We start from the raw sequence: 13,306 nt of genomic DNA, 5'->3' as shown, positions 1-13,306 counted from the left end.
GATAGATTAAACACTTCAGTGTTAGGCTTAGGTTTTCAAACTCAGCCAGTTACAGCCACAGTCATCCCTCCTGGATATTCATAGGTTTAAGAGTTAAACTCATGACAGTTGGCAAGGCAAGATGGCATCGGTTGAGTTAACGCTTCTAGGCTACAAGTAGCTTATTCTGTCTCCTAGCACCTTCCAAAGAGAAAGATCAGTGATCACGTAATAAGACATAAGACAGCAAAAATGTTGGAAACCTAAAGATATTCACGTTCAAGCAAAGATCAAAAGTCTCCCCTGATGCCTCACTTACATGTAACAAACCACTCTGTACTTTATCCTGTAGATTTAGCGACGCATGACAGAATTGACTTCGAGTAATGATGCCGGTCTATCCCGCACTGCAGAATCACTCTCCCATGTCAGCCTCCCTCTTTTGCCCTTTGTGTGCGGGCACAATCCAGTGTTTTCCATGGTAATTCCCTTCTTCGCTGCAAAGGGTCACTGTTCCTCTAGAGCTAAGCCCACATAAGCTCCCTCTCAAGAGAAAGAAAGAGAGATGGCAGAGGCTGACTGGTTGCCTAGCTACATCTCACAGAATGTTCTGTGTAAACACAGCGGCTGGCGGAGGAAAAATCACACAGACTTTGGGTTTGATAGGGTGGAGCAGTTGTAACCCGACTATTATCCCGAAGCTGTTAGGAAGCCAAAATCTTACTGTTACAAAGTCCCCTGCTGTGACATTTCATCCGACATATGATCGTATGCGCTACAGACATCTCTGCCATAAAAATCGAAGTTGTCAATTAATTGGTACACAAACCGAGGTCAGCACAGCATCGATTCCTCGTGTCAGGGGCCCGGCCTTGTGTTTCGTATGAATGCTGTAGTCATGTGGATCTGTGATGTCAAATTGCTTGTGTCAGCAGCTTGCTTTGGAATCGCTGTTAGACGCGCTGAGCTCGATTATGTTCCATTCTCTTTGTGCTACGTCAATTTCAATTTATGAGACCCACCTCAACAGCTGCTCTCTCTCACCCGTATTTGCTTTCACCTGTATTCGCTCAATTAAAGAGGAAATGCTCCAATTATTTTAGAGAGGAGTGATGGCATATAGACGCTAATGCTATTCCTTTTGATACTGGACTCAGCCAAATACTTGTCAGCAACATGGATAATAGAAAAAGCTATGGACCATAATACAGTTTTTGGGGTTTTAAATCAAACTATATGTTGATGTTTTCTGAAGATGCGAGTAAGAAAATTGCCTCCACAATGTTCAATGCTGCTGTGTGTGGTTGCAAGGGTGGTGGGTTGCAAATTAGCCCCGCCAATATGGCCAATGTAACGTGCATAAAGTTAGCCACAAGTTAAAGGAGTAGTTCACTTAAAAATGAAAACTCTGTCATCATTTACTCACCCTCAAGTTGTTTCAAACCTGTATGAATTTCTTTCTTCTGCTGAACACAAAGGAAGATATTTTGAAGAATGTCGGTAACTAGACAGTTGATGGACTCCATTGACTTCCTCAGTAGGAAAAAAATACTATGGAAGTTAATGGGGTCCATCAAATGTTTGGTTACTGACATTCTTCAAAATATCATCTTTTGTGTTCAGCGGAAGAAAGAAATTCACACAGGTTTGAAACAACTTGAGGGTGAGTAAATGATGACAGAGTTTTCATTTTTAAGTGAACCATTCCTTTAAGTCTGCATTTTAAGAACTAGTTTGACCAACTAGCAGGCAACCAAAAGGTAATCAGGCCTTACTTTCCCAAGTCAAATTATTCCGATCTATCTTTTTAGGTTACTGACATTAAAAAGTTATGAGCAGTCTTGAAGAAATAAAATGAGATGACTACCTTTTAAGACTATTCTAAGCAGTTTATGCAACTGGCCACTGGTTTCACAGACAGGGCTTACATTAAGCCAGAATTAAGCCTTAGTTCAATTAGGACATGAAGTAGTTTATATAAACGTGTCTTAGAAAAGAAAGAAAGAAAAAAAAACATTACTGATGTGCATCTTGAAACAAAACAATGGCACTGACATAATAAGATAGTTGCTTTCAGTTAAATTAGCTCAAACATTTTAGTCTGGGACTAGGCTTAAGCCTTGTCTGTGAAACCAGGTGCAAGAATACTATAAAGATAACTATATTAGTGTACACATATGGATGATAACATTGTTTATTATAAAGACACCGTGCTTAAGTTGTCTGCTTAAAATGCTCGAGTTGTGGACCACGATAAAGTTGCTTTTTGGGTATTAAATCAAGCTATACATTTACATTTGTGTGAAAGTTGCCGCGTCAGTATTCAAAACGTTTTTTAACACGTTACTATTTGGTTTCAAGGGTGGTCACTAGGACCCCCATTGTCCTCAACAATATTTGAAATTTGTATATTTGAAATTCTCACAATTTATACCCAATAAAACATTTTAGAGCTTGTCATAACTACAAACGCATATTCATTATAAAATTAACCAAATAAGAAAATCTTGATTTTTAGTTGTTTTAGCTTATTTTAATGCTTGTTTTAGCTTATTTTTAAGTCATCTTGAGGCCCCCTAGGAAGTTTGTTGAGGCCCCCATGTTGAGAACCACTGAACTAGGGCATTGCCTGGTGGGTTGCATGTTGGCTGCTTATTGGCAAAACAAAAGATGACCTGTGTTAAGGCCAGCTTACACCAAGAACGATAACTATAACAATAACCATATTAATGTACACACAAACGGACGATAACATTCTGTCTATTATAAGTCATCTGCTTAAAATACTTGAGCTCTTTAAAGTCGGGTGGATTCTGATTGGATGTTTTTATCATTCATAAAGTAGCTGTGGTGTGGACTTCCCTTTGTTATACAGTGCTATGCATAAGTTTAGACACCCATACTAAAGTTGACTAAAAAGAGGAATAAAAAATCATCTTTTGGAAACTGAACTTAATGCCTTAATTTAAAAAATTAGGAAAAATCCAACCTTTAAGGACACCAATTTTCTTTGTGAATGAATAATGTATCGTAAATAAATAAATGTTCTTCCTTAAAATACAGGGTGCATAAGTTTGGACACCCCTATGTTAAATTCCCATAGAGGCAGGCAGATTTTTATTTTTAAGTATTTTTATTTTTTTTTAGGATACTATGCATCCTGATAAAGTTCCCGTGGTCTTTGGAATTAAAATAGCCCCACATCATCACATAGCCTTCACCATACCTAGAGATTGGCATGGTTTTATTTCAGTTAGCCTAATAGCTGGGTTGATTTTCATTGAGAGATCATCTTACTGTATGGAAAGTACCCCATGCCAATCTCTAGGTATGGTGAAGGCTATGTGATGATGTGGGGCTATTTTAATTCCAAAGACCACGGGAACTTTATCAGGATGCATAGTATCCTAAAAAAAAAATAAAAAAAAAACTTAAAAATAAAAATCTGCCTGCCTCTATGGGAATTTAACATAGGGGTGTCCAAACTTATGCACCCTGTATTTTAAGGAACAACATTTATTTATTTACGATACATTATTCATTCACAAAGAAAATTGGTGTCATTAAAGGTTGGATTTTTCCTAATTTTTTAAATTAAGGCATTAAGTTCAATTTCCAAAAGATGATTTTTTATTCCTCTTTTTAGTCAACTTTAGCATGGGTGTCTAAACTTATGCATAGCACTGTAGTTATCATCCTTGGTGTGAATGGGCCTTAAGTCTGTGGGATTTGGTCTTCTAAATATTGAAGCTGCTGTCTCTACCTGTTTGTTTTCCTCATAAAAAACTCTGTGTTCAGTTTGAGGCTATGATGGCTGGTTATTTGGTTTAGTTTTAGAGAGAAAAAATTGGCATCTGATTGTAGTTTAGACTAAAGTTTTTTTTCTTGTAAAATTCAATCTCATCCGAATGTTTTTTCCTATCCTCAGAACTATTAGATTACTTTGATTGTATCTATAAACATCAGTATAAGTAATTTCAAACAGTTCAGCATTAGTGTCAAAGGGCCTTAAGTCTGTGATTTCCTGTCTCTAACTGTTTGTGTTCTGCAGTTCAGTCTGAGGTCATGATGGATAGTTAGTTTTGGGCTATGGGCGATACTGTTTAAGCGAGATTCATTTCTTTCTTCTCAAGCCTACTAAAAATCTGTGATTTTGTGTTTTCAATGTTTACTAGTAGAAACAGTTAATTGACTGCAGTGAATGTGTATTTGGCACAACAAAACCTTTGAAGTGTTAGTACACTTTTTAAGAGTGTTTTAGGGTCAGTGTAAGAGCAGACAAGGCCATTTTTAACTTGAATGTGCAAATCTTCTGGAGTCAGCCGCTTCCATGAATGCTGCCTGGTAAAGCAAACTGATATTATCATATTTATTTACATTTTTTGTCATAATCAAAATCACACTGCTTGTACCGAAAATATTTAGTTTACTGCACTTTGTTATTCTTCTATTTATTTACCTTTAGCCAATGAATTGGAAGTCCACAGGGAACAGCTTGCTTCTGCATTGAAAAATAAGGTGGATAGTCACACCACAAGGCTAGATATAAATAATATAATAATATCTTCTGCTAATAATACTGTAATATTAAAGGTGCTTTCAGTAGTTTGGTGCTAATTTAAAAACTCTTATTAAGAAATAAATTGTGTTTTATGAAGAGTTATGTTAAGAGTTCAATTATGTGTGAGTTTAATTACGCCGCTCATTTTGCCATGTCACGTGACACGCGGTGTTTCACTAAACGTTGCTAGTACCGTAGTTGTTTGGTGATGTGAAAAGCAAAAATTAAACAATGGAACACGTTTATTCTCGTGCTTTAACAGTGGGGGCAACGAGAGAATTAGTATCTGTACGGAAGATGACGCAGAAAAGGTCTGGAGGCAGAAGACAGAAAGACAAAAGACGAGCGTTAACACGTACGGCATAAACAAGGTGGAATGACTGAGAAAGTCGAGTTGTGGTGCGGCGCCCAAGTTACTTCTTTTTGCTGAACAGGTAAGATACTTAATTATTGTGTGTAACGGTTAGACCGCTCTCTAAAACAGTAACGTTAGTATCACTGTATTTTACTCAAAATGTAGGCTATAGATGATCGTACTGTCGTAACGTTACGTCGATAGATGGCAAGTGCAGCGTCTAAGTCAAGACCACCTAACGCTAACTAAATGACTAATGAATTGAACTTTTTATTGTAATATATATATATATATATATATATATATATATATATATATATATTTTTTTTTTTTTACCGAATGCACCTTTTAACACAAAGTACTAAAGTCATTTCCACTCACTGCATGAACGAACTCATTTTCACTTCTGAGACGCAAGGTGGTGCCAGTTGACGAGAGCGCGAGCCCGTAGTGTGATACGAGAGACGTGACAGTAGCGCCGGTTGCCATGGACGACGTCGTAATCGTGTATTAGGAAATTATCAGAATCAATAATTCCATAGACCTTAGGCCTATTCAGAGCAGTGCAATGAAAGCGAGGCTATGAGGGATATACTTACCGTGTTTTCAATGGCAACAGTTGTAAAAAGCTGTATGCTTTTTTTTATTTTTCTTGAAATTTCTTGGAAAGATTTTTTTGCAGTTTCGTCAGCAGAACAATTAAAAAAACACATAAAATAACAGCACAAAATACTGAAGAGATGTATATCTATCCCTCAGACTCATTTTCATTCCTGTTCAAAATCAAAGATGGCGGTGCTGTGAATAAGGTCTATAGAGCCACATAAAAATGATACTATAAACACTAATAACTTAAATCCAGTCTTACCATGTGCTGCAATTTTAATAAAGCAAAAGCTCCAAACAAAGATGAAACACTTTGAATCAAGAATATTTTGCCTTTCTGCATGAAAGCATGTTGAGCGAACCACCTCAGCAGTCCTGCAGTCAGGCAATGACCCAAAGGAGAAATTGCATTTACTGAACCGGAGAATGTTTCCACCCCGGTGAGCCGGTGTGAGTCTACAACCACTACAGTTTCATCAGCAAGAATCCAGCGCCTTGGGCCTCCCTCAGCAAGGATCTCAACGGATCAAAACTAGCTCGCTGTTGCAACATCGAAAGGCTTTGAGGAAAGAAGTTCACATTTATATGCTTCTTTAAATTCTGTCCTGATTCGTCAGCTCAGTGACCATCATTGTATGTTCTGATGTTCTGATCCTTATATATATTATTGATGAGACACTGAAAATTGTTCTTTCAAATACTGCAGTTCCTGCTAGAGCCAAATACTTTATTTCACAGCCAAATATTAAGCGCTATACTTGGAATAAATCATATTTAGTGTGCACTCATCAAAATCCATACTTTCATAATGCAATTTTGACAAACTTTTCAAGTTTAGATTCAACCGTGTAAAGCCTGTGATTACAACAAAACACCATCCATCAACCATTTACGCTAATGTCTCTATTAATTGACAGTTTGAGTCAGTAATTATAGTTTGAATTGATATTTTGAAGACACAGCGCATCAAAACATGTTGATTTGTGACTATTCCTCCAGACAGGGCCAACAAATCATCACAAACAAGTTGAAAGCATTTAAATGTCTTGTTTGCCGTCTTTATTCTCCTCCAAAACACTGACCTGCAGGAAGGGCTCTGTCATCAACAATGTGCAGGAAAGAAAATACGGTGCCTTTCTACTGTTATTTTTGGTCCTATTTAATGGATCCCACTGTTCTCAGATAAAAAGGAGCCATTAACAGAGATGCCATGTACACAAACAAGCTAAGCACGCAGACAATCAATCGTTATCCACTCTCAAAGTTGCTGGTGAATTTATTCTTCAAATGATGAAAATTCTCTCAGGATGATGCTTTCAGTACACGCAGGCAAGCGCAAATGAGCACCTGTTGAGTATTCGATGTTTCTGTCTGTAATGGATGGAAACTTGAAGATTTGGCATTGAATATAAACAGCGGATCTGTACATTTGCTGATTTCTATCTGTCTGATGAGCTGCATCTCAGCTGGAAGGATAAACAAGAAATTAGCATGTGAGCATGTCACGTGCCTCTGCAGCCACAGCTCTACCTAATGGTAATTCTTTGTCTGCCCATGGAAATTGTCAGCTTTAGCTGTGTTGATAATGTCCAACAGCTGCTGTTCAGTAGTGATCACTTAGTGCGGTCAAAAAAAGAAGAGAAGAGCAAAATGTTCCAGACATGACTGGGGTCACGTACTGTATTATTATTATTTATTTTTTTATTGAATATTGCAGTATTTATTATAAATGATCCGTGCACATTATTCTTTTTCTAAATTCATGTGCCCTCATAATCTTTAATCAAAATAGCATCCCGTCCCTCTTGCAGCGACATCTCTTCTCTAATGGCATGTTTACTGGCGTGAGGACGGGACAATCTGTCACTCACACGACATCACAGCAATAGCAAACCACAACCATCCAATCAATTCCCTCCCTACATTTTTTTTCTTGTTCTAGATGTTTCAATCGAATATATAGCCTATTACAGAAAAGACTATCACAAATTCTGTTTCATGCCGACTTTAAGGCCTGTTCACACCGGGACGAATTTCGCGCGTGATATTCGCTGACGTTTAACGCCTTGTAACTAAACAAAGGGCGCCAATGTGAGTGTGCACACCGACGCGAAAAACGCCACGCGTAAAAGCGACATTTTTTAAAAAACGCCTCGGGTTCGTTTTTTTGGTTTGACACGCCGCGACCAATGAGATTGGCGCTTTTGCTCACGTGTCTGGAGCTTCTGAAGTTACAGTAAAACACAACTTGGGGGCGCTCAAACACAAAACGGACTTGCCGAGCACACATACGTAACAGCGAAGAAGATATATGCCTAGTAGCGTCTAAACACTACCGGGAAGAAATAAGAGGAGGAAGATGCAAGGCAAGATGAATGTAGAGCAGCTGGTCTCGTTGGTGTCGGAACATAAAGAATTGTGACAAACGCGACAGCGACTACAAAAATCTTGATAAAAGAGAACTGTTATGGAGTGGTATTAAGCGCCATCTAATGTCAGGGAATGAATTTGCATGTTCACTCGGCTCATCGTCAGCGAAAATCCCTTGGGTGTGAACACAAAAAACGCGTTGAATAACGCGCGCCGATATTCGTCCCGGTGTGTACGGGCCTTTAAGCATTATGATTATGTTGAAGTCGCTAGTTGGTTTATCTTATTTATTAGAATTAGGAATAAGAGTTTGAATCCAGAATCTTTAGATATCACCTATAGAAAAAACAGTGAGTTTGTGGTAGGGTTAAGCTTCATGACGGTTATGATGCATGTAAAAACAATACATACATTTTCACATAAATTAAACTATACATAATGTGTATTTTTTGCTAATGCAAATGTACACCACTGAGAGTAAATGCATTAGAATTGTCACATGTATAATCACTAGGCTATACAGCATGTGATTATAGATTTAACAGCATTGAATTGCTTGAACGTTGCTTGAATTTCCTGAAATGTTAGTTAAGATGGGATTTTATAATTGCTTGATAATTGAAGTCTTAAAATAGTCTCTTACCCCATAATCCATGAAATTATAAATAATTCCATTCAAACCATTAGGAAAATTGGTATGCGGTTTCAATATCCATCATTTACTATCTCAACCATTCTACTTCTCTAGACCCACAGTCGCCTGATTCTTCTCACCATGCTAATGTAAATAAGTGGTGTTGATTTATCTGATATCATCACTTCAAATTCTCTAACCTAATTAAAACCTAGAGGACAGACATTAACCCTCTGTCACAAGGAACTGCTCAGAATGTACTTTTTATTTTATGTTACTTGTGTTTGACCCCAGCAAGAACACACAATCTGTTTATGATCCATTCTAGGTACTCATAAAACTCATACAAAGTAAAAAAGTATTACCCTGTACCAATTTTAGGCAGCTCTGTTTTTTTTAGCTAAATGGGACTTAAGGGTCTCTCAGACTCCAAACAGAAAATAAGGGCTATAGCAGATTTGTTAATGTATCGTTCTGAAGTGATTATTCTTGTTCCCTTGTTGTCCATTCCAAAACTATGAACCAGAAGCCCCTGTGTTCCTCTTAACATGCCTATTACTTCAAAGTACAGTTCCCATCTCAAATAAGTGTTAATTATAGAATGCAATTAAACTGTTGAAGAAGAAAGGTGGTCACAAAGGGATACAATTGATCAATATTGTTCCAATATTAAACACTGAGATTTTCCATTTTTCCCCTCAGTGACAAACTTTCTCCTCAATCTAAAGGTTTTAAAGTCAACACAAGAGTTTTCACATTAGCAACTTGTTTTATAACAAAATGTGATATATTTCTGAGTGAAATAAGGACATTCAGTCAGAACCAAAGTATATAGGACAAGACTTCATTTTATCCATTGGGAAAAGATTGGATTGTGAAAAATGAGCTTAGTGATTTGATGTCAGTTGATTCAGCAATGGAGTAAGTTATTTTTTTAAGTTAAGTAAAGTGTCAATTTTGATTTCAGTATATTTGCAGCCAACTCAACGTTCTTATGCATTCTCTGCATTGTAAGGAAGTTTTCACTAAGGTTTTTCTTAAATTAAGGTGTTATTACTAGGGATGTTAACCGATGACCGTTTGACCGATGGTTGACCATATCAACGTTAACCGATCAAAGTTTTCGGTAGTCGGTTAAAAAAAAGTGATCTCTAAATTAGGCTATTAGACAGTGGACTAAATGCTACTACAGTTAGCCATCTCATTCCAAGATCTTTTTTTGCGAAGTGAACAAATCCCTCACACTCAATTTTTCATAACTCGCCTGTTTGTACTTAATAAACCAATAAAAACATTTGGCGCGAGGTCACAGCGGCTAATGAGGCTCGGTGGTGGGTCAAGAATTTTTTTAGTTTTCGCCATCCCTAGTTATTACAACATGCTTCAGATTTTGCTCCAGAACTTGCTCTAAATCAGGGATGGGCAACTTCAGTCCTGGAGGGCCTCTGACCTGCAGAGTTTAGCTCCAACCTTAATCAAACACACCTGAACCAGCTAATCAAGGTCAAGGAAGCAGGTAGCTGAAACTCTGCAGGACAGTGGCCCTTCAGGACAGAAGTTTCCCCATCCCTGCCCTAAATGAATATTGGATATGCAGGGAGTAAACTGATTTCCCATTGCAGTTCCATGGACAGAAAATGATTGCATCAATCTCAACTGCAGAACATCCAAAAGGGCCTCACCGGGCCTACTTGTGTCAGCATATCTCCAGCATAAGACCACTTTTAGATATTCACGCAAGTATACATTACATACACTAAAATATTGGCAATGAAAAGCACTGATTCAGGAGGGATGGTTTATCGTAATGATTACTTTTAGGTTTTAAAATATCCATCTTGATCATCCAGACCATTTAGACCAGGGGTCTCCAACCTTATTTCATTTGAGAGTTAAAATAATGCATCATAACTCTCAAATTAACAACAATCCTAACAGATTTTCACCTGAAAGTGTTTTTGTGTACACCGTCACGCCACCCTTTAATATCAGAGAAAAGAACATAATCAGAGTATACAGTTCTTTATGGAAAACAGTTCTTTGTATAGTATACTGTAGTTGTCTACACATAACTGTAGTTTTTAAAGTGCATTATAACTAGAGACGAAACGGTCATATCACGATTATAGTGACCAAGAAGAGCCAAGAGCCTTTTGGTAGCGCCAAAAAATTAGGCACACACACACACACTATTTATTTCTTACTCATCCTGATGCAAAGTTTTCTAGCTAATACTGCCTTGTAGTGTGATGACTTCCCCATAGTTTTTTTTTCTGATTGGGTGGCCTAGATGGCAACCATGGAAGATGTATATCCAAAGTTTCCTCTCCAGATTCCCTCCCTTTCTGTTAATTATAATACCTTGATCTAGTAGTAATTCAGTCATCTTGTTTACTCCACTTTTGAGTTGTATTTGGTGTCAATACGTTTCATCAGTAAGTTTAAATCACCTTTAATGTGGAAGCTATTTAACATCACTGCAAGATATGCAGATAGACAGGCAAACAGACTTTAAGTTTTGGAAGAACTATATGTGGATGTCATATGGTAGAAATCATTCTGCAGGTGTTACAGTTTTGAATGGTAAATTTAGAGGAAAAATTGTTACCGAAGTTATTCATATTCCTTGGGTGGATAGGTTATTTTGATCGTTGAATTCAACCAGCAATATTTTGTGTTAGGGAATATATATGCAACCAACAGTGTTGTAAGGAGTAAAAGCTTACTTCAAGACTTGGAAGAAAAAATCAGAAACATCTTGAACCGGTTTCCTGATGTAAAGGTAAAAGGTTCTTGGTGGAGATTATAATTCTATTTGGGACTATAATTTAGACTGTATTCCACATTGTTAAAATACATAGATTAAATAATTTCAATTAATTACATAATTTGTGTTTAGGATTAGATTCAACTGATTTTTTTGAAGGATCAGAAACCCAACTAACCAATAATTTACATCAGGGGTGCCCAATCCTGCTCCTGCCGATCGACTGTCCTGCATAGTTCATCTCCAACCCTAATCAAACACACCTGTAGCAATCAATTAAAGTCTTCGGATTCACTTGAAAATTAAAGACAGGTGTGTTTGATTAGGGTTGGAGATGAACTGTGCAGGACAGTCGATCGGCAGGAGCAGGATTGGGCACCCCTGATTTACATGATGTCCCAGTGACAGGAGTAAACAGAATACATTTGGCTCATATCCAGCGTACTAGAACATCAAGTCAGCCAGGCTATTGTGGAAACATCTGTCCTAACTGACCATAAAGTAATTTATTTATTTATTGGCTTATCTGGAATCATTTCTAATAATAATTTAAGAACACACTGGAAATTAAACAAGTCATTTTCCAATATTTTCCATTTTCCTTCCGTCACCTTTCTACTGCAATCTTGGCCCATTCCACTGATAATCTTTGGCTGTCACGTTACCACTGCTTTCTTCAAATTCCACCAAATATTTTTATTGAGATTTAAATCTTAAGACTGTAAAGGCCAAGAACATTCTATGACTGATCCCTGAACCAAGCTTAAAGGGGATGTTTTATACACCTTTTTACAAGATGAAATAAGTCTCGGGTGCCCCTAGAATGTGTTTGTGAAGTTTCAGCTCAAAATACTCTTACTTTACGTTGTAAATGCATGAGTAGAAGGAAAAACATGTTTTTTTTTGTGCATGTATCTTTAAATGCAAATGAGCCGCTTTCCAAAAGAGCCTACAGCTCGTGCCTCGGACACTGTGCCAAAAACTAACAAGACATCTGTTTGGATGGTCGTTAGCATCTTTGACAAAATGGCTTAATACTAAATACAGTTAAGATTTCCACTTCCTGCAACAGCAAAGCATCCCCATAACAAGACTGGTCCTCCTCCATGTTGACCATAGAGAGTTTTTCTGCTCATAAGCTTTACCTTTTTTGCACCAGGCATACCGCTGATCTTTGGGTCCAAAAAGTTCCAGTTTCACTCCATAAAACATTCTTCCAGAACTCCACAGTTCTATCCAAATGAATTTTAGCATATTCAAGTCGGCCTTTTATGTTCTTCTTGTTTTAAGAGTGGCATTCGGCAAGCTGTCCCAACATGAAGGTCATGCTTTTTCTTCTTATACTCTGCATTGCAAATGTTTTTTCCTCCTTTGCATGCTAAATGTATGCGTGTTACAGCACAAGCTAATTCAGTTTTGTTATAGTTTCTTATACAAGTCTTACTTGTGTTTTAACACAATTTTGTACCATACCATACAAATAAGTGACTTACAGGGGTCATCGGATGATGCCCGTTTTCCACAAGTTGGTATGATTCTTTAGGGTCTTCATGTAAAGTTTGTAATATACTTTGGTTAAAATTCCTCAATGGTTGTGTAAAACAACACCCTCTTACCTCCTCAAAAACATCTCGGTTCACAGCGACCCGTTTCGGTGCATGTCTCTTTAAATGATAATGAGCCCTCACCCCTCCCCTCTCTTCCATGAGGGGCGTTGACACAAGACTGCCTTGGCAGACAGTATACAAATGGCTGAGGGTGGAAATATGCTAATACGGGACAGTCCGTCAGTGGTCGTGGGTGGAGCATGAGCAATATGACATCATATTGCTCAGAAAATGTGTTTAGGTTTTTTGAGGATTAAAAAAGAGGATGGATTTTTTTTTCATTGTATGGTGGTTGTCCCCACACACTGCAAAGACACATTTATATGCAAACACCATATAAAAGTGAATTTTGCATCCGATGACCCCTTTAAAAACAGCAGTGTTGAATAGGGGTTGAATAATTATGACATAGCTGTATTACAAAAAA

The sequence above is a fragment of the Scardinius erythrophthalmus genome, assembly GCF_964197995.2.
Source record: "Scardinius erythrophthalmus genome assembly, chromosome: 25".
Lineage (NCBI taxonomy): Eukaryota > Metazoa > Chordata > Actinopteri > Cypriniformes > Leuciscidae > Scardinius > Scardinius erythrophthalmus.
Note: the sequence above shows the minus strand (reverse complement) of the source record.